Consider the following 23,297-nt stretch of genomic DNA (forward strand, 5'->3'; position numbering starts at 1 on the left):
GAAATCAGAGGCTTAACCCTTAACTAAAGCATTAACAAATGCTTTAGTTAGCATTTGTCATTTATCCCTAACTGGACTAATGGAAACTGCGCTGGGGACTCCAGACCTTTGGTAACCCGTACAAAGTACAGACTTCCTCTGAGATGCTGCTTGAACCGCTACTCGGGGGCTCTCCAGTCCATATACCTGTCTGTGTAACACCCCTGACATTGGATAGCGGGGCCTTCTCTAACCATCTTAGAGGATCAAGCTGGGTTAGAAGCAGTCAAGTAAGTACTCAGGTAGGGCTTACTGGAGGTCCTGCCTTTTGTTCAGTGCCCTACAAGGGCCCTACAACCCCTTTCGTTGAACCTAACACGAATACTAAGAAAACCTGCCATCAATTTTCGGGCTTTGCCCAGCTGGAGAAGCCCTTTGGGTGGTGAGTGGAGGTGTGGAAGTTCTGTCTTGGAGGGGGTCTCTGTCCGCACTCTCATAGTTTATAGTTTACTTGACTCCATCCGCCAGTGGACAAGAGACGGGTCGGCCCCTTTTGTGCTCTTCATTTCCTCACACCCATTTTAGGAAACTGAGTGTCAGAAGACTTCCCGGAGTTCTGCTTACTGGGTCTAGAGAGCCCTCATTGCTCATGGTCCCAAGGATTGGTTCTAGCTACACCGACCCAGTCAGACCCACTTGGATCAGCCAGCAGTGGGATTCAGACCAGTAACCTGTCTCTCCTGCAGCCGTTCCTCTTTCAGGCCTCAAAGCCCGAATCAAGTGACCCTTGTACCAGCCCCATATCAAGGCTCAGAATGTCCGTTTTCACTGTGTGTCCTCGTATATAAATATAGGTCTCTCTCGATGTAAAAAGTGAGAGAGTCTGTAAGTTGCCTTTTTTTTTTTCTATACCCCCTTTCATGGGGCAAACTAATGAGATGCATATCATTAAAGACCCGATGTTTTGTGGGACGGAGCCTTTTAAACTGGATGTGCCTGGCTTAGTCATGGCAAATATTTACCAAAAAAAAAAAAAAAAAAAAAAGGGACATACCATATAAAATTAGAGTTCTGAAAATAGTACTGAGAGAGGGAGAAAGAAAAAAAAGAAGGAAAAAAAAAAAAAAAAGAGCCAGGACAGAAAATACAGGCCAGTCTGTTTGGGGAAAAGGGAAAAAAGAGATAAAATGAGAGAAACCTCGGCAGTAAAAACAGCATCTTGGTAAACAGACTATAAAAAAAACTGTGACCTGCTTTCTGGCAGCCCTGGCGGCTGTCGAGCGGGCGAAGGTGGCAGAGCTGGCGTCTGTGTGGACACACGGTGCCCGGGGCGCACGGCTCCCCTGGCCGCGCGGGGCGTTAAATTTAGCCACATAATGATGGGCCTGAGGACAGCCTCTTGTTGACCACACCATAATTACTGCTTCGCTTTATGAATTTTATTTTGCTTATTCTGTTTCCTCCTTCTTTGGTGTGAAGGGGGCCTGGAGTGGGGGGGAGTCCCCCTCCCCTTCCTGGACAAATAAGTCTTCATAGAAACTTGGGTACCCGGGCCATCAGGGTAAAGAGAGCCACCCTTGATTAACCAGAAAGGGAGAAGGGTTTCTGGACCCCAAGGCTCTTGATTTTTAGATTGTGATTTAATGTCTGAGTGGAACCTGCTTAGCCCGATTTCTCCCTGATTTCAGAGAAACTGTCCTGAAGTCGCTGGTCTTAAAAGGCACATCCACGTGAATCTGGGAGGTTGACAACCTGACTCCGTTTAGAAAACCCCAGGAGGGAGGCTCCCAAGTGTTGTTGGGTTTTTTCCCTCTTTGGTCCAAGGCTCCCTTGGTAGCTACTTAGAAATTCAGTTTTGGGCGCCTGAGTGGCTCAGTGGGTTAAGCCGCTGCCTTCGGCTCAGGTCATGATCCCAGCGTCCTGGGATCGAGTCCCACATCGGGCTCCTTGCTCCATGGGGAGCCTGCTTCTCCCTCTGACTCTGCCTTCCACTCTGTCTGCCTGTGCTCGCTTTCGCTCGCGCTCTATCTCTGACAAATAAATAAATAAAATCTTAAAAAAAAAAAAAAAAAAAAAAAAAAAAAAAAGAAATTCAGTTTTGACAACATCTTGCGTAAAGAGATACATTGTTTTATGTAGATCTTGGTCTTGGTGATAACAGGGTTCTGGAAGCTGAGGATCTAATATAATCAACTCTGTTCAAGTAATACAAAAATACTTGTTTAGAATATTCTGTGGAAGCCTCAAGTGTCGTTGTTTGGGAGCACTTGACGCCGATCTTCTCGGTTTTAGAGTTAAAACAGCATAGTTTGCTAGAGCATCCCATGGCCTCTGTCAGAATGGTGCTCTGAGGCTTCTGGCTTTATCTGTAACTCTAGGGAAGGGCCAGGAGCCCGTGGTCTCAGACCCGAGGTACCACCCGAGGGGAGAGAGAGTAGGCTGTGGAGAGGGTGTCAGAGTGTCGCGTGGAGTAGGTATTGGGTCATTGGGGGTGACGTTCTTGAATGGTGACCTAGGCTGGCAGCTACCTATGGCCCCACAGTGGCCCTCCAGCTGAGGAAGTGGTGGAAAAGGAAAAGCAAACAGGGGTTGTGGTCAGGGTACCGGCTTGTCTGTCGCTGGCCAGGACTGTCTTGTTTGTGTGTGAGGGCCGGTTGGGCTCCTCCCGAAGCCAGGCAAGAACGTGTCAAGGAGAGGCTTCTTGCAGTTCTTGTTTTCCCAAAACAAAGGAAACTCCTTGCATTGCTGGAAGTCGCGTGCTTGGATGCTGAGTTTGTTACTGCCTGATAACCTGGCCGCCAACTCCTGCCCTCCTCTTCACCCCATGCAGCCAGCGGCTTAGCGGGGGAAGCTTCCTGTTCCTCCTCCGAGGCAGCGGATTCACACCCTATTGTACCCAGAAAGGGGGAAAGAAGGAAGAGGTAGCCTCCTGTCCCCAAACCCACCCTCTGCTCTTCCCATGGAACCTTCTAGAACAGTGCGTCTCAGAGTAATCTGGCACATGGTCTTACTGTGCATGACCGATGTGACAAGTTCAACAGTACATGGACCATTCTGTGCCCTGTTCATTGAGAGCAGTCTTATTGGCCAAGTGTCCAGATGTCACGGTGATGTCAAATTGCAACGAGAGTTTGTAAATGCTTATTTTATTCAATTTCCACACTTCCCTCATCATGGGCTAGCTGCATAGAGTATATGGAGCAGCCCCAGTTTGCCGACCACACTTTGAATAGCAATGTTCTAGAACTGTAAGGCCCAGTGAGTTGGAGTTATTTCTTAAGGGACATAGAGGTCCTGAACCTGTTCGTGGGGAGGAATAGAATTTTTTAAAAAGATTTTATTTATTTATTTTGAGTAAGAGAGAGAGAGAGTATGAGCAGGAAGAGGGGCAGAGGCAGAGGGAGAGAGAATCTCCAGCAGATTCCACGCTGAGCGCAGAGCCCAGTGCAGGGCTGCGTCCCACAACTGTGTGATCCCAACCTGAGCCGAAACTGAGAGTCTAACGCCCGACTGTCGGAGCCACCAGGTGAACCTGGAAAAAGGAATTCTCAAGGAAATTTCAGGCAGTAAGGAACAATCTGATCTCAGTTGCCAGGTCATGCCAGGGAGCTCCAGTGCTTGGGTGGAAGTTCGAACTGACTGATTAGAAGTTTCTTTCCTGGTGCCAAGGTTCGGTGATTTTCATGCTAAATGGTATAGCCAAGAGGCGAAATTAACAGCCTGGATGATTTTCCTGCAGGGTGGTGATTCTAAGTCTTCAGTGGCAGCTCTAGATGACTTACTGAGGTAAAGAAAGAAAAGGAGGGGATGTTTTCCGTAGGGTTCAATTACCAGTCCGTCATTTTCGTCTAGATATGAGGTCTTTCTTATACAGATCGATCATGTGTTTGGTCAGCATTATCTTAGTCTTCTGTTAGGAGGCCACCAAATTGTTTCCAGAGGTTGAGAGATCTAGGATTGAGGAGAAAAGTAAATATTGGCAGAGTTGGTGGAATTCAAGTAAGAGATAAGGGCTGGGCCTTGGATTAGAACCGTGGGATATTGGCAGGGTCACTTGACAGGCCTAGTTGGAGAATGGGGGCTCACAGCCCAGGGCTGGAGGACAGCGGGGTGGAGGGGACTGGCCACGCAGTGAAAGGTTTGTCTTTGCCAGAAAGAGCAATAGGGCACTGAGAGAGAGGACTGTTTGGAAAGTAAGCCAGGAATTTAAAGGACTGGAGAATTTCCGGGAGGGGGGGAGTGGGAACCTGCTAGGTTCCATCCTTGCTGAAGGACAGAAGGAAGAGAAGTAAGCCCAGACTCACCTCTGTGCCTCTTCTCTTTTTAACACCCCACTCACCCCAGGGATCTGTAATCAGGAAAAGAAACCAGGTAGAAGCTGCTGATTAAATCTCATCACGTGTCCCTGCTTAAAACTCCTCGGTGGCTCCCTCTTGACCTTAGGATAAAGTCCAACCTCCTTAATAAAACCATTAAGGCCCTTTATGATCTGGTCTCTATTTACCTCCCCCAGCTTCATCTCCCACTCTTCTGCTAGGCCACACTCCCTCCTCATCCACACTTCTACCCTCTACCCTCCTTCCTAAGTCTACACTCGAGGCACAGATCCCTGCTGTCAGTTCCCAGAGCCCTTTATTCTCTGTCTTATCTCTAGTCCTTGGCACATGGTGTTCCCTCTGGGAAGTCCCTGCCACCACCAGCCGACCTTTTCACCTGGATAACTCCTGTTCCTTGTCTGGATTTCAGCAGAGACATCACTTCCTCTGGGGAATTTTCCCTGGCCCTCTGAGTTCAATTTAGCTGCCTTTCTTGTGTGTCCCTTTATTTGCTCTCATAGGCCCTGTCACTCTGCATTATAATTATTTATCTGGCTCCCTGCTCCCCCCTACCCCCCCCCCCCCCCCGCCCAGGGGTAAGTTCCCCAAGGGCAGAGATATTATCAGTGTTATTTAACTTGTCCAATTTGTGTGGGTACTCAGTACATTTTGTGGTGTGTTACATATTCTGCAGAGACATTTTGCTTTTGTTGTTTCATTTCATTCTCTTTTAACTAGCAAGTGAAACGAGCAGACTTTATTGAGAAAAATTCAACACAAATATGTCAATCACCTACTCAGATAAAAAGAAGACACAAATCGACATAATTATTATTATTATTTTTCTTTACTCCACTAGGGCTGCTTCCAGGTAAAGAGGTATAATGGCTTAGTTCAGAGAAATTAAGAGGTGCAGTGTCCCGCAAGTAATTGCTATGGAAACCAGAGCCTCATCCTTCTACTTTCTAGCATAGAGCTTTTCTTCCTGCTATTATTTCTAATGAAATATATTTGAGAAGAGAGGCTACTCAGAGAGGAAAAAAGCACTCCTGTAACTCTTCTTTAATCTGCCCCTTGCCCCCCTGCCAAAATACAGGGCCAAGCATCAAACTGAATTACCATCACATCGCAGGGCAAGGAAAAGCGTCAGGACTGTGAGACATGGAAATGTCTCTGAGACACAGTTGGAGGGGAATCCTCAGTCTTGGAGAAGGATCTGAGAAACACTGATCTTCTTCGGCTGCCAAAATGTTTTCCTCGGGGCTGCCTTGAGAACGGGACTGTCTAGTGGGGTGAGGACAGAGCTGGGGGGCCTGGGGAGACCCTTGCTGGCCCTCTTCCAACTCTGGCCATTTCTCAGCCACTGAGCCAGTGAGGTGGATGAGCTAGAACATTTCAGGCTGCCTCTCAGCCCTTTCTAATTCTTCAGCTCCTGGGAGCTGGAAGGAATGGGTATCGCCCAGATCAGCGGAAACCTAGTCTGTAGGCAGAGCTGGCCACAAGGCCAGGTTCAAAATTACTCCTGTGTCCTGGCCTTGGGGCAGGGAAGAGCATGGCCTGGGTTCTCTCACCAACAGGGACCAGTAAATTCGAGCCATAAGGGGACCCAGACGCTCTTTGTCCAGCAATGTTTTCCCAGTGTCTCCTGGGGAGTGATTCAGGGCCAAGGTGACAGTGGGTTTGGAGCCCAGATGAAAGGATCGCAGGGACCACAAGACAAGATCCCTTGTGTGGTGGCCGGCTAGAAAGAGGAGGGAGGGAGTGTGTGTGGAGGTCAGTGACGCAACTCTCCTGGCTTGCAGGGACGGAGGAGAAGGCTCGCGGTGTGTCTCCTTATAAAGAGGCCCTCACCACATGAAGCAGGGGAGAAGGTGGTCCCACAGTGAGTCACCCAGGAAGGGACGCTGTGTGCCCAGAGCCCAGAAGAGAGGACTTGTGGATTTCCCACTCTTTCCTTCTATGATTTTAGGCGTCATAGGGTTGCTTTAGCCATTCGGGCCGTGCTGCTTCCCGTCCGGCCTTCTAACCTAGTCCTTCTCACTCTGCACTGTCCCTGACATGCCTGGGTTTTAATCTATCAATTTGTTCTTGATTTCTGTAGTTGGGTTTTTTCTTGCTTTTTTAAAAACTCTGAAGTTTGATCTCTGCTGATTTCAAGAAACCCCAACCATACTACTTATTGTATTTGCCTTTGAGAAGATAGCCGGGCAGTTCTTTGCCAAGTGCGGTTGTTCCTAGATTGTGTTTGCTCTCCCTCTTATCTTCAACCAAGGCAGGTATCATATCCTGGACTGGAATCTGAAGGGATTCGAGGGGGGGGGCCCTGGATCCAATTGCCCCTCAGTTGAAAGCAGCTTTCGTCTGGCCTTTATTGAGGTCTGGGACTGCACAGTGCTCTGGGGAGTGTCCCTGTAATCAGCCAGCCACCAGCCCCACACTGCCTTGTAATAAAGCGCTCTATATTTGTTCTGTTTATAGTCTCCTCTGTAATAATGCCACAGCCCTCACTGCTCTCTTTCTTTGGGGAGATTTTCTGGGTAATAGAAAATTTTGAAATGTTAAAGAGGGTTGTAGACTCCGAAAATGTTTTTATCTAGGATGTGTCTCAGGTTGGGAAGATGCCCGGGAAGGCCGGGCAACCAGTGAGCTCTCGTGGGGAGGAGCGTGTTGTGGTGAGCATGGTGTGTGTGTGTGTGTGTGTGTGTGTGTGTGTGTGTAAGGCACTGTGGCTTTAGGGCCCATGCATGTGGAGGGGGGTGTGTGGGAGCAGCCGTGGGTGCGTGCTCTGTGGTCACGGAAGGTGTGGAGCGCGCTGCCCTCATGCCGGTGGCCAGTGGAGAGCGTGGTTGGGAGTGGGGTGGGCCGTGTGCAGGAGGGGCCCATGCAGGGATGGAAACCCCTGTTTTTTCAAGTTTCAAAACTGTCAGGTATGGAGGATGCTGAGACCTAGGAGTGGGGCCTCAGGATGGAACATTCCATTCATTCTTTGAGCTGTCTCCCCTTTCCTCTGGTCCCCAGCTACAGGCTTCTGCCATCCTGTCCTTCTCCTCCTCCCACTTCCTTGTGTCTTTCTCTGTTAGCTGGGAAGAAGGCAGAGACAGAGGGTTAGGAGAGGGGGTGAACTGTAGGCCGCCTTGGTCTAGGTTGGCGAGAGCAGGCCGGACGTTCCAGGCTGCGGACTTCGAAGTTGACCTGTGCGATGAGTCCTGGGAGCTGTCCTCACCAGGGCTCCTGCTAACAATTCCGATTCCTCCTTTTTCCCTTCCAAGTCTCTACCTCTGCCCACCCCCACCCCCCGGATTCTATAAATACTTTATTATATGGCACTAGTAAAACTTCAAGTATTTCTTTTTATTAGAGCTACATAATATGGTAATTGTGTGACAGAACACAGCTCCCGTGCGCGGTCCCCACCCGCTTCCTAGGTGTGGCCTCTCACCGCCTTGGCTTGGGCTGGGCCCACAGGCCTCTCTGTCCTCTGGAGGGTGTGCGAAGGGGGCTGGGACCACTTTTCACACAGAGCTAAGGGGTGAAGGCCTTTGAGTAGGACCAGGCCAGAGGAGTAAAGGGGTGCTTTTCAAGTTTTAAGCCGACTGTCTTGCTGTGTGAGTACAGCAAGGATCTTATTATTAGCATTAATTCCAACCAGTGCAGGAGGCCATTCGACCTGCCTTTACTTTTAATGATGTTTGTCAGGGGCCATAGAAGGTTTTGAATTGAGACCGGACCAGGGCTCCATGGGTTTCCTTAGTTGACTCTGGTTCATGGTACTTTTATAAAATTTACTTTTAAGAGCAGTCATCATTCTCTGATGAGCTCCCGAATCCCTGGGTTCAGAATCTGGAGGTGCTAAAAGAACCCGATCCCTCCCATCTCCTGCTTCTTCAGGCCTAGAACATCTTTCTTCTTAAACCCAAGTCGTTGGCCTCTGTGTCCACTAGTCTGGTGGGAGGTGTGGGCCTGGAAACACCACAGTCCATCCTTTTTTCCTTACTGTTATCATGTGACCTGCTAATGGTGCATTTTGTCACCTAATTGAACCTTATTGTTTGATTCTGATTTTTGGCCCACGAGAACTGACTTTGAACTTTCCCTTTATCCTCCATTGTAGCTATTGTATCAGTGCCCTCCCCACCCCCGCCCAGTTCCTCTCTGCATTGCACGGGACGTCTCTGCATCCTTACTTCTGTGAAGCCTGAGGGTTTCTGCCCGGGTAGCAGCTAACAGAGCCCTCGGTGCCAGGGACGCAGGCACAATGTTTAGTCCTTTCTTAACTGCCTCTGTGCCCAGTGTTTGCATAGGGGCCAACCCCCAAACTAGGCTCTGCCATGCACTCTTTACTCCCCATGGAGACCTATGGGCATATGCTCTTCACACATTTTGGGCCTAGCCAAGGTTAATATTAGGCCTTCTAGCTGGGCTGCTGTTCCCGAAAGCCACAGGGTGTTGTTAATATTCATGTGACCGCAGAGGCTCATTAATATTCATGAGGTATCTGCCGTCTTCCTTTAGGCCCTTTGCTCAGAGAAAACAGGAATGATTAGAGTTTCTAGAACTTAAAACTAACCCTATTTCCTGGAGTCTCTTGAGGAGGAGGCAAACCTTAAGAGTAAATGTCTGGGCCAAGGGAAAAAGGAGTTTTCATGCCAATATCCTAAACTGGTCTGACAACTTAGTGGCACTGGGCTGGATGGCTGTTCATGTTATCATCCTTATCCAGTGTTTATTGAATGCCACTGGGCTTAGGTTCTTGTACAAGGCCCTGCGGGGAGTAGGAGACTAGCACTGTGAGGTTCTCAGTGATAACGGACATGATTCTGGCCCCACACAGCCTGGAAGAGCAGGGGACACAGGTGTGGACGTACCTGTAGCTCAAGGTGAGGGTCCCATGCTAAATAAAACTGGGTGCCCAATGCAGAGGTGGGGATGCAGGAGGAAGTCCTTCTCTGTGGGGAGCTCTTGAGAGGAGCATGAACCTAGGAAAGTGAAGGAGAATTTTCTGTGACTCCCTCGATAACCCTCAGCGAGCCATAGAGCCACTCCCCGTGCCCATCCTGGACTCCCTGCTTACCCACCATGCCTCCCTTCCCTTTTGTCAGATGTCTTAGCTAGTCCAATATCATATTTACTAGAATTTCTTTCCTGTGAAGTATCCTTCTACTTCCTAGATGGACTCTTTTCTTTCTTTCTTTCTTTCTTTTTTTTCCTGAAAAACTTAACTAGTAAGAGCTCTCAACTGTGATACAGTCTTTAGCAAGTTTGGGTATTCAAAATGATGACCATAATCCTGGGTTCTGTGATTGAAAGAAGACATGAGAGCGCGAGATTGCCCTCCCATAGTAGATTAGCACTAGTTGGCCTCTTAGGATTCTGGTGTCGTGCTTGAAAGTTGCGTGGGATTTTTGTGCCCAGAGGAACAGCAGGACAATAGTAAATGGAAACAGAACTTAAAAAGGAAAAAAGTATCCAAGGAAAATGGGGTTATTTAATTCGGAGAGTCAATTGGTAGCTCATTCTTTTAAATATGAACAACTGGTACATGCAGAATGGTAAAGAACTTTTCTGCTTTTCCTTCAAGAGTCTGTGAGAAAGAATGAACTTGGGTTATAGCAATAGGATATAGTTGAAGTAGAGAGAAGACTTTTTTTTTTTTTTTAAACCTGCCTGGAATGTGACCAGGGAAGCTTGGAAACTCCCTTCCTAGAATTCTTCAGGCGTCTTTCCCTCCCAACAGGTGTAGCATATTAACCACTCTTCTGCACACAGTCCTCACCCCCTCTGTACATCCAGTCTTTTCTGCCCTCTCCGCGTTTCTTCATTCCGTTTCTTTACGAAGTCTGCTCATACTTTTGGTTTTGATCTTCGCTGCTCACACAGGTGTTCTGTGAGATGAGCGAGAGAGATCGCCAGCCGACCTTCATCAATCAGGCAGAAGGTGCTGCCGTAGAAGCTCTGTGAGAACAGAAACCTTCTTACCCACCCCCCCGCCTCCAATGTGTGCCTGGTCTGTAGTAGGCACTGCAGAAATATTTGTTAAGTGGATGAACAAATGTTTAGATTTTTGAGATGAACCGACTTCTCCATGAGCTTTATGCTTTATGAACATGTTTGCCCAGACCATAGTGAGGGCCCCAGGAATGAGAACGCTGTGCAGAATACTGAAGGTGTTGCTGTTGGGTGACAGCGTTTTCATTCTGCTGTTTGATGACAAAAGGATCATGCCATCTTGGTGCAAAATTAGAATGTCTACCTAAACCCCAGAAAACCCAAACGGGGTAATATAGAAATAATTTTAAAATGTTACTTAAAATGTAGGGAATTTATTAAGTAGAGATAAGGCCTATTGAGTATTCACTGTTCTCAAGTCAGCAGCAAGCTGCTGGGAGAAGGAACTTCGCAGACTAATGGCTGTTAAGACAACCTGACACCCAGCGATGGGGGTCTGGCTATTGGATTCCTAAGACATCGGTCCCAGGAAGCAGTATAGGGGCGGGGCACCAGTCCATTGTGCTACATCAGAATGGTCCCTTTGGTTGAAGTTATGGTTGCACTTCTCTTGGGTTCTATTCCTTTAGGGCTTAGGAGGAATTCAAGGTAAATTTGAGGTTCATCCGGTTTTAAGATCTAGACTATGCATGCATCAGGAACGGGCAGCAGGTGGCGCCAAAACATTGTCATGCTTGCCGGGGCTCAGGGAAAGACTCCTGATGGGTAGACAGAAGGATTGTCTTTTGACCCGGGGACAGGGAGAGGGAGACTGGCTACCTTCGTCATTGCTCAGGGAAGGAATCTCTAAGGGCTAAAGTCTGCCAGTTCCCCACCACCCAGGATCTGTCCCTCTGACCGTCCTACTTTGGCAAGAGGATTGGTGGGCAGAGAGGGATCTCAGCCAATCAGAGTGGCAGAACAGCCCGTTTGCTTTCTGTCCCTGGCATCCCTGTGTCTCCTTTGGGGCCTGATTCTACCAGGCAGCATGGTTTCCGAGGCTCTCGCCTCATTCTGTCAGCCTCTTTTTGCTTTCCGTCAGCGTGTTCCTAAATGAGGACAGATGCCCATCTGAGGACACTTTTATTGTCTCAGGACACTCTTCTTATGGATAGATTTCTTTTGCTTGCCTGTCCCCCTCCCCAGTTTCTCTTGTTGGGGGCGGGCACTGGAAGTGGGGAGAGGGTGGTAGGGAAGGGAGAACACTGGCCCCTGGACGAATTTAAACTGGGGCGTGCTGGCGGGGAGAGCGGAGGATGAACGAGCCAGTCCCGTCAAGGCTCCCCAGTTCTGAGAAGGAGCAGGGCAATGTCCCGAGGGCAGGAAGCAGGGTTAAGACTGGAACTCGAAGGCTCAGTGGCTGTGGTTCCCTCCACCCTGACTGATTCCCCCCGCTGAGCCATTAGCTCTCTCCCAGCATTGTCCCTGACGCCCCCAATTTCCCCACTCCCTTCCTAAACCCGCCGGGCTGTCTCCAACCTTCATTCCTTGAGCTTGTTCCCTGGGCCTCCCCCTTCCCTGGGGCGGGTTTAAGGGCTGGGCGGAGCTGTCCGCCCGAATCCCCTGTGGCCCCTTTGGTTCCTGGTTCTATATATATCCCTGTCCTTCTCTGCGAGGGTTTGATACGGCTTTATGGGCATTTCCATCCGCTTCACAGGCACAGCCGTCACAGAGGCGTGTTTCACCCGAGAAACCTCAGTGGAGCCTGGCCTGTGGCGGACTCAGTCTGGCCCCTGAATCAAGGCTCTCTTCTCTTCCTGCCCTCCCCCCACCCCTCCCCCTTCCATCTCCCACTACCTACCCCCAAGTGAATAACAGAGCTCTGGGGAGCCCTCCACCTCGTGGGCAGGGCATTTTGGAGCCCCAGAGACTCGTGGAGAATTCTTTAGTGTCCCTTTCTTCCCTGCGTTAGTCAGGAAAGGTATGGACCCTGCCTTCTGGCTGAGACTGCCGTGATAGGGCATTCTGGCGTTTCTCAAAAAGAGTGGAACCTAGTGGGTGCTGGCAGGTTCTCTCGAGGCAAATGAAGAGAAAAAAGAACCTTTATAGACTGAAGCTGGAGGAGCCAACTGCGATGAGGAGGGTCAGGAGCAGAACTGGGTCATAGGAGTTCAAGGAGACAAAGGGACAAGGGTCCTTAAGACAATGGGTAGGAAAGAATACACCCCCAGGGGACTACTTTGGCCAGGAGATGAAAAGGTGGAAGCCGGTCTAGAAAGGGAAAGTTTGCATGGAATAAAGGAGGAACCTGTTAACTCGGACTAAAATTTGCATAGGGAAGATATAGACCCCGTCCCCCATTTTAGGATGTCTAATACCTCAAATCATCATAAGGGCAATGTTTTCATACCTGCTGAATGCCAGGCCCAGGCCCTCTGTCTGTAAATCTTGTTACTCTTCACAGCCTTCTGAAGAGTTGTTATTTCCCATGGGATGGAGAGCAAACCGGAGCTTCAGAGAATGACTTGGCCTGAGTCACGCGGCTGGCCCATATGCGTGCGATGCAGCCAGCCTTCGAAGCCGTTCAGCTGAACCCCAAGCCCCTGCTCTTTCCCCTACACCGTACTCCCTCTCAGGGGAGCCCACGAGAAGGTGACAAAGCTGATTCTGACTTCATTTGTGGTCTAAATGATATTTAGCTTCTTTCCGTTATTTAAAACATTCACGTTTCCACATGGTCTCTAAACCTGACACCTGTGTTTACTTGTGAGTTTCTCTGACATTCTGGCTGCGTCTTCGAGCCTGGGAATTCCCAGGGCACCGGGATGCTTGGCTAAGCCCCATGAAGGATTGGCACATCTGTGTGTACATCTCTTTGTTCTTACCCAGCTGAGCTCGGGCGTGAAGGCCAGCTCCCTGTTGTTGCCTAGACGCCTTCATCCCTGGCTCAGAGACCTCTGTCCATTTGTGACTCTGCTGTCCAGCGCGGCCTGGCTAGGTATTTTCTTTTCCCTGCGATGTTTACTGTTCTTTCGTGGGATTTCAGATTTCCATGATGGCGGAAGGCTTGTAAATTGCAGGGGTGGGGAAGGGTGGCTGTGGCGGGAGCCCGGGCCAGGCCAGGTCGAGCCAGCAGCACAGACAGCTTTTATAATGGTGTGCAGGGCGAGGAGGCTTGTAAAGGCGATGCAGGCAGATAGGGGGATAAATCATGCAAGCAGTGGGCAGGGTGGTGAGCCGAGGTTAGGAATTAACTTTGTGTTGGATGGAGCCCAGGTTGTGGGATGGGAAGGGAGGCCTCCCTTCTTTTCCTCTCCCTCAGCTCTCTTCTTTGCCTCTCCTTTCTGTTGGCCCTATTCACTGCAGGCTGTGACATGTTTGCCCTAGCCCTTCCTGTCCCTCCTCCAAGTTGCCTGAACTAAATCAACAAGGGAGAAGGTACCCCAGACCAAGGGAAGAAGGCCCTTCGTGCTTCTACCAATCAGACTGCTTTGTTTCATTGCAAACAGGGAATGGCTCTAGCTGTCCCCTTCCTTCCTATAGCCATGGAGGAGCACGCCCATCCCTGGTGCCTTTCTGCTTATTCTCAGGGAGTAGGGCCTCGACCTAGAAAATGGGCTGGAATCCGCTGGGATGATGAAGAAAGCATTAAAGGCCCTGCCAGCTGTTCTGAGCGTCCCCATCTTGACCTAGGGTCTCGGTCCACCCGAGCCAGGGTGCAGACCTGGGCTGGCTTCTTTGACGGCTGAGACTTCATTTGGGAATTGTGCTTCACGATGGCTCCTTTTTCTGTCTGTGTCATGTCTGGACATGCGAGGGGAGCCGGGAGAGATGCCGCATGAGTGGTCAGACTGGACTTGGTGTCCAGAAAGGAGCCAAGGTTGGATGTTCTCTGACGATGCATCCGTGCATATCTAGTGACTGAGTGTTTCTAGGCGGGTACTTAAAGCGGGGAAGGTATTTAAATGCCTCTTCAGGCTAGAGCTGTGTCTGTTAGAAGGGTCTCTGTTTCTCCTTACAGCCCTTTGTGCAATGCTTTGCAGATGGTGGGTGATCGATGGGTGTTTGGGACACTCTGCCTTGGCTCGGGACTGGCACGATGCCTCCGGCCCTGGGCCCTCTTCTCCCGTTCCCTGCTTCCCCTCCAACCTCTCTCACCAATAACTGTTCCCCTAATCATCACAGCTTTCAAGGGGACGGCTCAGCCCAAACTAAAGTCATTGACTTCATTTCTTCCTCCCCAGATCTGTAATAACAGCGCTGCCACTTTCCTTTCTAATTAGGCCCTAATTGAAAACTGGTTGCATCTGGACTTTTCTTCTTCTGTTCTGCTGTTTAGTTCCAGTGGTGGAAAAACATTCAACTGAGGTTTGGGTTTTTCCTTTGCGCCCACCCCCCCATTTTTTTTTTTTTTTTTCTTCTCCTCCACCTCCTCCTTTTTTTTTTTTTTTTTTTTTTTTTAATATGGTAGGATTCTTTCAGAAAAGCTGTCCCCGGCCTGTTGGAGCCCCACTCACAAACCCCAGCCTTCTCCTAGAAGACCGGGTCTTTTCAAGTGGTTTGCGTTGAACACGTCGGAGGCCCCCAATGCCTGTGACAGTTTCTGTTAATTATAGAGGCTCTTTCCCCCTCTCACATTAGTCAAAGGAGTTTTGTGTGTTTTAACAGCGTTTTCCCTTGGCTTGAATAAGACTCTGTTCAGACATTTCCTAGGGCTGGTGAGTCGGCAGCCCTCCCTGGGACCCGGTAGCAGTGTTTCCTTATTGGCTTCTCTCAGGGCTTCAAAGATCATGGTGGAGGGATGCTTCCTAGTGTGCTTGAAATGTCGTTGGTTCGGGATTAGGGACCGAGTTCCTACCCCATCAAAAACTTCTACAGTGTCTGGGCTTTGGGCCTAAAATGGGTGTGCCCTTGCGTGCGGAGAGGTTCCTCAGATCTCTTCCTGCACTCTGCTCCCTGCCTTATCCAGTCCCCATGTCAGAGTCCCCTTCTTGTCCTTGCTGTCCTTGTTGGGCTACATCAGAGCATTTCTGGGGACCCTGGGTTTCATTCTTTGTTTTCCAGGCCTTATAAGCATTACGGCTTGTGTAGGGCTTTGGAGCGCTTATGCTGCTGTCATCTTAATATTAAGGCGACCTTCTGTCTCGACGCCCCGAGGAAGAACATGTCACCTGCTTGGGTTGGGCCAAGGCATTCCAAACAGAAATCAGCATGGGCACGTGGTCTGCTTAGGGACTTCTCTGAGAAGACCAGGCCACCAGTTGGTGAGGAGAGAGCAGGAGCTGACTGAAACAGTATTTGACTAGAATCCTGTGTGGGGCTGCATGTTGTTGAATTTAGGCTGCTTGAATTTCGTCTGGGAGAGGATCAGCAGGGTCTCACAGGTGGAGCTGTGCGTAGGAGGTCAGGGGAACCCTCGCAGGTAAAGTGTCCTTGGACACATGTGTTATAATTGCTGGATGATAATCACTTGTCCCATTCAGGCTTTATTAGGTTTTTTTGTTTTGTTTTGTTTTGTTTTTCAGAGATCTACTGAGTACTGTGTTTCTCCTTAAGAATATTTTGCCTTTTTTTAATGGTTTTTTTTTTAAGATTTTATTCATTTATTTGACAGAGACAGAGATCACAAGTAGACAGAGAGGCAGGCAGAGAGAGGAAGGAAAGCAGGCTCCCTGCTGAGCAGAGAGCCTGATGCAGGGCTTGATCCCAGAACCCTGAGATCATGACCTGAGCTGAAGGCAGAGGCTTTAACCCACTGAGCCACCCAGGCGCCCCAGTATTTTGCCTTTTTTTATTTTTATTTTTTTTTAAAGATTCTGTTTATTTGAGAGACAGAGAGAGAGCATGAGCTAGGGAGAGAGGAGCAGATGGAGAGGGAGAACAGGCTCCCCGCTGAGCAGGGAGCCTGATGCGGGGCTGGATCCCAGAACCCTGAAACCATGAACTGAGCCGAAGACAGATGCTTAACCAACTGAGTCATCTAGGAGCCCCATATTTTGCCTTGTTTAAAAAAAATTTGTTTTTAAGATTTTATTTATTTATTTGACAGGCAGAGATCACAAGCAGGCAGAGAGAGAGGAGGAAGCAGGTCCCCCGCTGAGCAGAGAGCCTGATGCAGGCTTGATCCCAGAACCCTGAGACCACGACCCGAGCCGAAGGCAGAGGCTTCAACCCACTGAGCCATCCAGGCGCCCCTAGAAAAAATTTGTTTTTAAGTAATCTCTGTACCCAACAGGTGGCCCGAACTCACAACCCCGGAGATCAAGAGTCATGTGCTCCACCAACTGAGCCAGCTGGGCACCTCAAGAATATTTTGCTTTTGAAGGTGCTTGGGCTCAGCTCCTGAACTATTTTCCTAGCCTAGAAACCTCCCTGTCTGAGGCATTGATTTTCTTTGGTTGAAAACTCGGTGGGAGGAGGATCTTGAGGGAGTCATAGACCCACCAGCTCTGTTCAGGGCTCCTCTGGTCAGCTCTGGCTCTTGCAGGGAGAGGATGGACTTTCTTGGGGTAATAAATGAGTGACAGTCTTGACTATGGTACCTCTCATTTCTCTTTTTCCAGAAGCGTGGGATAGTTGAAGCTACTGTCCATTCTGGCTATAGCTTAGTGGGTCTGGCAGGGAGTCAGGCTCCTCCTGGGAAGGTCCGCGAGCTCAGTTTCTCTGTGGTTTACAGAAGATGGAGGTAAGACCTATGGAGGGGAGTCACTCACTGCTGGGAAAGATGGGGTGCAGTGAGGAGAGGCTCTCTATTCACGTTCGAAAAACAAGAGCTTTGGAAGCCCAGGGTGGCAGGACCCAGAGTCCCTTCTGCAGGAGAACAAAACCATAGGAAGAGAGTTATGGAAATTCAGTGATTACATTTTTAAAAAAATTCTTGGATCGGAATTCAAGGGAGCTGGTTCCCCACACGGAGTCTCATTTCCCCACTTTCTTCCCGTTTTCTTTCCTGTCTGTCTCCCCCTCCCCAATCTGTTTGGAGTCTGCTCCTCAGCACATATTCGGGCACCGAATGCAAAACATCTCCCTGCCTTGTGACCACAGAGACTGCAGCGTTGGAAATTCTTCCTGAGTTGCTGACATGGTTGTGCTGTACATTGCTTCTATTTTATGGCACACGTTTAACAATATAAACTGTAATATATTAAGGTAAAACATTGAACAAGCGAAACAGAGTCAGAAGATACGAGCGACCTGTGTTTGGTTAGCAACGAGGAGGCAAAGGGCTCTCAAGTCATCCCTGCCTGCTGCTTGCACCGTGAGGGACAGACACTCGTCTCTCCTTTTAAGGTGTAACGGGTAAACAGCGCACCACGGAAGGCTGCAGGAGCTCTCCGGGACCCCCGGCTATGAAGAAGATTTTGGCAAAATCTTTTCAAATGTTTTTCCTAGTATTTTTATCTGAAATACTTAGATATTGTGATTCCTGGTGGCACAGATGCAAGGATTTGGGGGAGGGCTGTTTTCGTGCCCTACTATATAGAGATTGGGTCCAGACTTTTTGTGATTATTATTATTGATTGTGAAAGCCATGAGTATAAGGAAAATATAAAGGAGGGTGAAGACATCAGAGGTTTGGAACAGAACAAAGTTACCCAGCATCTGTGATGTTTGTTCCTTAAAGAAAAAAAAAAGTGGGTTGCCAGAGATCAGCTTTCAGGGAAATAGGACTGATGAGTCCTTTCTCCCTCTTTGTATCTGGACCTTTGAAGCTGGCGGTGTAGCTACTGGGGCCAGTTTCAGCAAGCTGGCCTCCCTGTTATCTGTCAGCCAGGGAAGGATTTAGTCCTCTGCCTGTAGGAGGCTTTTAGCAAGTTCAGGGGCAGAAGCTCAAGTTCCCCTTCTGACCCCTGGCTTTTTCTTCGAGAGACTGCAATTCATTGGGTAGTTCGCAGTGGAAAGGTGCATGGTTAGCTGGATCGAATTAATAAAAATAATGACATATCTGGGTCAAGTTTATGGTCAGCCCAGTGCTTTCACTGACATTGTCTTCTTTGGGTTCTGTCTTTGTAAATCAGAGTGAGGTTTCTGTATCGTTGCGCCTATTTTATCGATGAGAAACCCGGGGTCTGGAGTTTGCCACGGCCACATAGCGAGTAAGCAACAGAGCCAAGACTCACACCGGGTCAGTTTAGACGGTTCCATTAGGTTAAGTTGGTCACCTGGTCTTCTAGCTTATGACTCTTGGTTTGACCAAGGGCCAGGGTTCAAAAGGGTAAGCTCCCCAGTGTTCCCTCCATTCTGTTTCAATCTCTGTCATATTTCTCCCTATTTTTAGCAATTCTTTTTCTTTCTGACACTTCCTTTTTCCTCTCTCTCCCTACTTTTCTGATGCCCCCCCACCACCCCTCTCACTCCCCTTCAGAGGCTGCCTTATTTGCTTTCTTAGAAATTCCTCTCGCAGGCTTTTGGGAACTTTGACCTACCTGTAGTCACTGCCTTTCAGAGAGTGTTTAAAACATCTCCTGCCCCTCTTATTCATCCCCCACCCCCAAAGCATGGCCTCACCCCATCCCGCCGTCGTGCCGGCCAAGCGCGTGGGGCAGCTGTGGTTAGTCCCATTTATAAAACTGGTAAATATGGGACCGGTTTCTGTCCCCTCCAAAGGTCAATATTTGTGCAGAGTTTAATTTTAACTTAACAAGCAGTTGTTTTCTGCAGCTGCCCTGGTGTGTTGTGTTGTGTGTGCTCTCCTTCCCCCCTTCCCATTGACTGTGCGTGTCTCTGTGTGTGTGTCTGGATTCCCACTGGAAGCTCGGGGCTGGTCTTCAGAACCTGCAGCCCTCGGGCCTGGCCAGGCTCCGTCTCATGGAGGGCATTTGGGCTGAAGCCGGGGGGTGGGGGTGGGAGGGTGTGTCTAGATAAAGGGCGGTGGGCCGAGCATGGGGAGATGGACATTTTCAGGGGTCTGGGGACAAAGAACACCCTTCAGTCTTCAGGAATCCTAATGTATCACCATAGCTTCCTTTGCAGGAGAGATTCTAGAATGTAGGATTTGAGAGAAATGGTCCCTTCCAGTAAAATCTACACTGTCCCCTGCTTTGCTTTTTGAGGAGTGTTAGACCCATATCCTGGGTGCTCATGTAGGCAGCTGCTTCTTGAGTTGGATGAAGGGAATAGGTAAGATAATCTCGTGATGCCTCTTCCCACTTCTACTATCCTGTGATTTTATCAAGAATCATAACGCATTGGATTGTATAGCGAGAATAAATTCGATTCCAGTTTCTAGCTTCAGAATCCTTTAAAAACTGGTTCTTGGGGCGCCTGGGTGGCTCAGTCTGTAAAGCTTCTGCCTTTGGCTCAGGTCACGATCCCAGGGTCTTGGGATCGAGCCCTGTAGTCACAAGTGGGCCCCCTGCTTGGCAGGGAACCTGCTTCTCCCTCTGCCTTCTGCTCCCCTCCACCTGCTTGTGTGCTTTCTCTCTCTCTCTGACAAATAAATACATAAAGTCTTCAAAACAAAACAAAACTGGTTCTTGAGCTAGTCATTTTCCCCCTCTGGCCCTTAGTTAAGGGGCTAGGGCCTTTGCTCCTTACAAGGATTTTGTGTGAATGGATGAGATTTTTATTTAAAAGAAATCTGAGCTGTTTAAAGAAAGAGAAACACTTTACTACTCAGCTCATCTTACCCACCCGTGTCTCCTTTCATCAAGCTGTATCAGTTTTTTCTGCTTGTGAGCATGTCCCTGGCTAGGACAGTTGAGTCTGGCAGGCAATCAGCCCAACTCCTCTGAATTGGAGAAGGAGGGCCTCTGAGCACCACGGTGACCACCGCCTCGCTCTTCCTGGAATACACTGGGCACAAGACCCTTCACGCTTGCTGGTCCCCCCGCAGAGAATGTTCTTTCCCCAGATATCCTCATGGCCGGTTCCTTCTCTTCCTTCAGGAAGCTGAGGACTTCCGGGCCACCCTATCTAAAATTTCATCCCCACCTCCAGCCCCGCCCCCACCAGCACTTTCTGTCCCCCCCACCCCGCCCCACTCTGTTTTTCTCCTTAGCGTTTATCACAACCCAACATGCCACAGATTTTACTTTTTTATTAGGTTGTTTTTCCCCTGTGAAGGCAGAGATTCTCGATGAGGGCAGAGAATTTTGTCTGTGTGTTCACCGCTGTCTCCCCTGTGCCCCTAGAACAATGTCTGGCACATGTAAGCTCTCGAAACGTTATTTGTTGACTACATGGAAGGAAGGAAGGGAGGGAAGGAGAAGTAGGCTCCCTAAACTGATGGTTCTTCACAGGGGGTACATAACCCCTAGGGGAGGCAGCCAGGATGCTTTGGAGGCCTTTTCAGACGATTCCTACCCTTACCAAAAGATTTCTGATATGTGCTCCCTCTCTCCCCGGGATGGCGAAGAACCAGGGCATAACGACCCGTAGTTACTGATGAAAATATGCGGTATGCCTCATGTGTGTTGGGTGGAAGAAAGTCGAGAACCACTGTCCTCCGCCAGCCCCACAGGCCTGTCCCTCCGGGCCTGTGACTCGCAGACAACTCTCCCGGCCAGGAGGAGATTGGTTGTTTCTGTCCCCTTCCCTACCTTCCCCTACCTCGTCTATACGCCCAACCTCTACCCTCCCTGCCCCTCGCCTGTCCCTTCTTCTGGGCCAGACACCCACCCGCTGTAGTCGGGACACAGAGAGCCCTTGACGGCAGCAAGCGCTTCTTGTGACATCAACCCTGTGGCTTTAGGGGGAAGGCTGTGGCTCCAGGTCCCCAAGGGAGGGGGCTGTTTTCCTCTTCTTGATCGTTCACGTTGGTGCCCGTCTGACTTATAAACTTTAATGGCCAGTTTTAAAGGTTACTGCCATGGGGCACCTTTGTTGCCAGTTTTAGTTTTTTAATTTGGAAACTTTTTTTTCCCCTTGTGGTCTTGGGAGGAAAGATTTGGGGCCATTTGGGGCTGGGAATTGGTATTTGTGGGTGATGATGAGATAGCTCAGCAGCGTTCTGGTTCTGGCTCCAATAACCAGAATCCTTGGCATGTTACCCACCGGCCCAAAGGAACCCCAAGTCAAGAAGGGGAGGACTGACCCCGAGATGTGTCCTCTTGGGCAGTCATGGTCAAGGTTATATAGGGGGCTGTGAGTCTGTTGGGCTGTCTGGGATGAGAGGTAAGCCTAGCTCGGGCACTGGGGCGCTGGGCAAGGAAGGACAGTTCACACTCTTACTCTAACCTGTAACTCTCTCCTCACTTCTGGCCCCAGCCCTTTGCTCTCAAGGTGAAGAGTAGATAGGTTTCCCTGGGATGGACACGAGGCTTCAGATACAGAATTAAGAGTCAAGGATGAGGCCCACTAGGGGTGGCTCCAGTGTACCACAGACACGGAACTGACAGAGAAAACCTTGCTAAGTCTTTCTGCCAAGTGTTTGTTTTTTTGTGTGTATGTCCCTTGTGCCTTTAATTAAAAAAAAAAAAAAAGAGGAGCTTTTCTCCTCTTCTCAGGATAACTTCACAAAGCCCCATATGTCAGAAAATAATCACTGCTCATCTTAGAGTCCTCTCCATTCTTAGGGGGAAATAATGTTATATAGAATGATACACAGATAATAGCATGTTGGAATCAGAAGGAATTATTTAGCGCATCCTAAGAAACCCATCCTGTTCAGGGCTCTGTCTGAAACTTCGTCTGAAATTTCAAATGTATTTGGTGGGTGTTAGAAAAGAAGTTTTGGAGGCTTAATGCTGAGCACACCCCCTCCGTGGGTACCTTCTTTTTGCAGAGTAGTGAAACAAATAAACGGGTAGGTCCTCCAGCAAAGAGACCCCCAAACAGGGCAGGCATCCCAATCTCCAGATACTTACACATCTACTAAAAGAGATACGCTCTTTGCTGGACTGTTCACAGTGTCTTTGGTGGCCAAACCCATATCTCCCCTCTCTAGTATTTGAATGGGTGAGCCTGAAACTGGGATTCAACTTTGGATGAACTTGAAGAATTCAGGAAAGGATGCCTGCTATTGAAGGAGGGGATAGCACAGCTCTCCAAGATACACAGTCTGAGGGCAGACCCTCTGGACGGTTCTGGTACCTTCTTCAGGACCTATAATATAGGGTCTTGGATTCAGATCCCACTCCTGGCTGTTCTTCCTGGGCCGGACAAAGCCGGATTTGCTGCCTTTTCCCTGTGTTGCAAGGGCGGGGGAGGAGATGGGGGGGATTGGCTCGGGGCTGGGCCACAATTAGTGACCTGGAAGCTGGGCTGGGCACCCAGAGGCTATAAATAGAAGACATGGAGCAGTCGCTGAGCGGATTCGAAGCCCAGCCAGACTAGCCGCGTTTCAAGTGGTCTGGGTGGGATTTTTTTTTTCCCTCTGTTAACCGTTTGTACATCTGGTTTCCTCAGTGTTGGTGGGGGCAAAGGAGGGTGGGGTAGTGAGCAGAACCAAAGGTTCATATATGGAGTTGCTTCTTGGCTAGTTTTGCCATATGTGTGTCTTGGATCTTCTTGGGTCCTTAGGACTGGAAGGGCCTTGGGAATATAGGAACGGCAGCTGCTGGGAGCTAACTCTCAGAGTAGGGCGTGTGGGGCGGGAAATGCACGAAGGGATGCTGGGTGTTCCTGGGCAGGGACAGAGCACAGTGTCACACAGAGCACCGGATTTGGGGATAGCCTGGGACTTACATCTCAGGATCCTACGGAACAGTCCCCTTGTCACAGCCAAGCCCAACCTCCTTCCTCACAGTCATTTGCCAATTCTCGCTTCTCTGGGACGGTTCTGCTGCCTGCCCTGGATGTGAGGACAGAACACTCTGATTTGAGGTGGAGTTCTTCCACTTATCTCTGTGTCCCTGGACATATTATTTAAGCTCCCCGGGCTTCTGTTTACTTCGTAAGTCAAAGAGCAGTTTCGATGGGATATACCTCATGGTTCCTTCTAGATTTTATGACCCCTTCCATTGATTTCAGTCGGGCCATTTCAGCGTTTCTTCTTCAGGAAGAAGAGGCGCCTCTGCCAGGAAGCCTTCCCAGAATCTTATCTTCAAGCTCTTACTATGCAGACCATTTGCAGATAGATAATGCAGCCTTTTTTTTTTTTTTTGCTGCATATGTCACGTGTTGTTTTGCAGTGAT

General features: G+C 49.3%; 2 protein-coding genes and 1 long non-coding RNA gene across 8 annotated transcripts in view; 2 read left to right on the forward strand and 1 right to left on the reverse strand.

The window, feature by feature from the left end:
* SLC23A3 (solute carrier family 23 member 3) overlaps positions 1–18,174 on the forward strand; it is a 52,175-nt gene extending 34,001 nt beyond the window's left edge. Inside the window, exons 16-17 of the mRNA XM_059168003.1 lie at positions 16,784–16,905; positions 17,215–18,174. The gene's annotated coding sequence lies outside the window, so the exon portion shown is untranslated. The remainder of the gene's footprint in view (positions 1–16,783; positions 16,906–17,214) is intronic.
* Positions 1–23,297, forward strand: part of NHEJ1 (non-homologous end joining factor 1) — an 80,430-nt gene that overhangs the window by 25,773 nt on the left and 31,360 nt on the right. The gene's annotated exons all lie outside the window — the stretch shown is intronic.
* Positions 3,109–13,360, reverse strand: LOC131827439 (uncharacterized). 2 transcript variants are annotated; one of them, XR_009352027.1, is made up of 5 exons: positions 12,631–13,360; positions 10,069–10,247; positions 9,161–9,271; positions 4,284–4,327; positions 3,109–3,930 (listed from the first exon to the last, which is right to left on the reverse strand). It is a non-coding gene; the product is annotated as an uncharacterized LOC131827439 (long non-coding RNA). The 2 variants fall into 2 exon arrangements; XR_009352026.1 differs by lacking the exon at positions 10,069–10,247.

Source organism: Mustela lutreola, chromosome 3, assembly GCF_030435805.1.
Source record: "Mustela lutreola isolate mMusLut2 chromosome 3, mMusLut2.pri, whole genome shotgun sequence".
Taxonomy (NCBI): Eukaryota; Metazoa; Chordata; class Mammalia; order Carnivora; family Mustelidae; genus Mustela; species Mustela lutreola.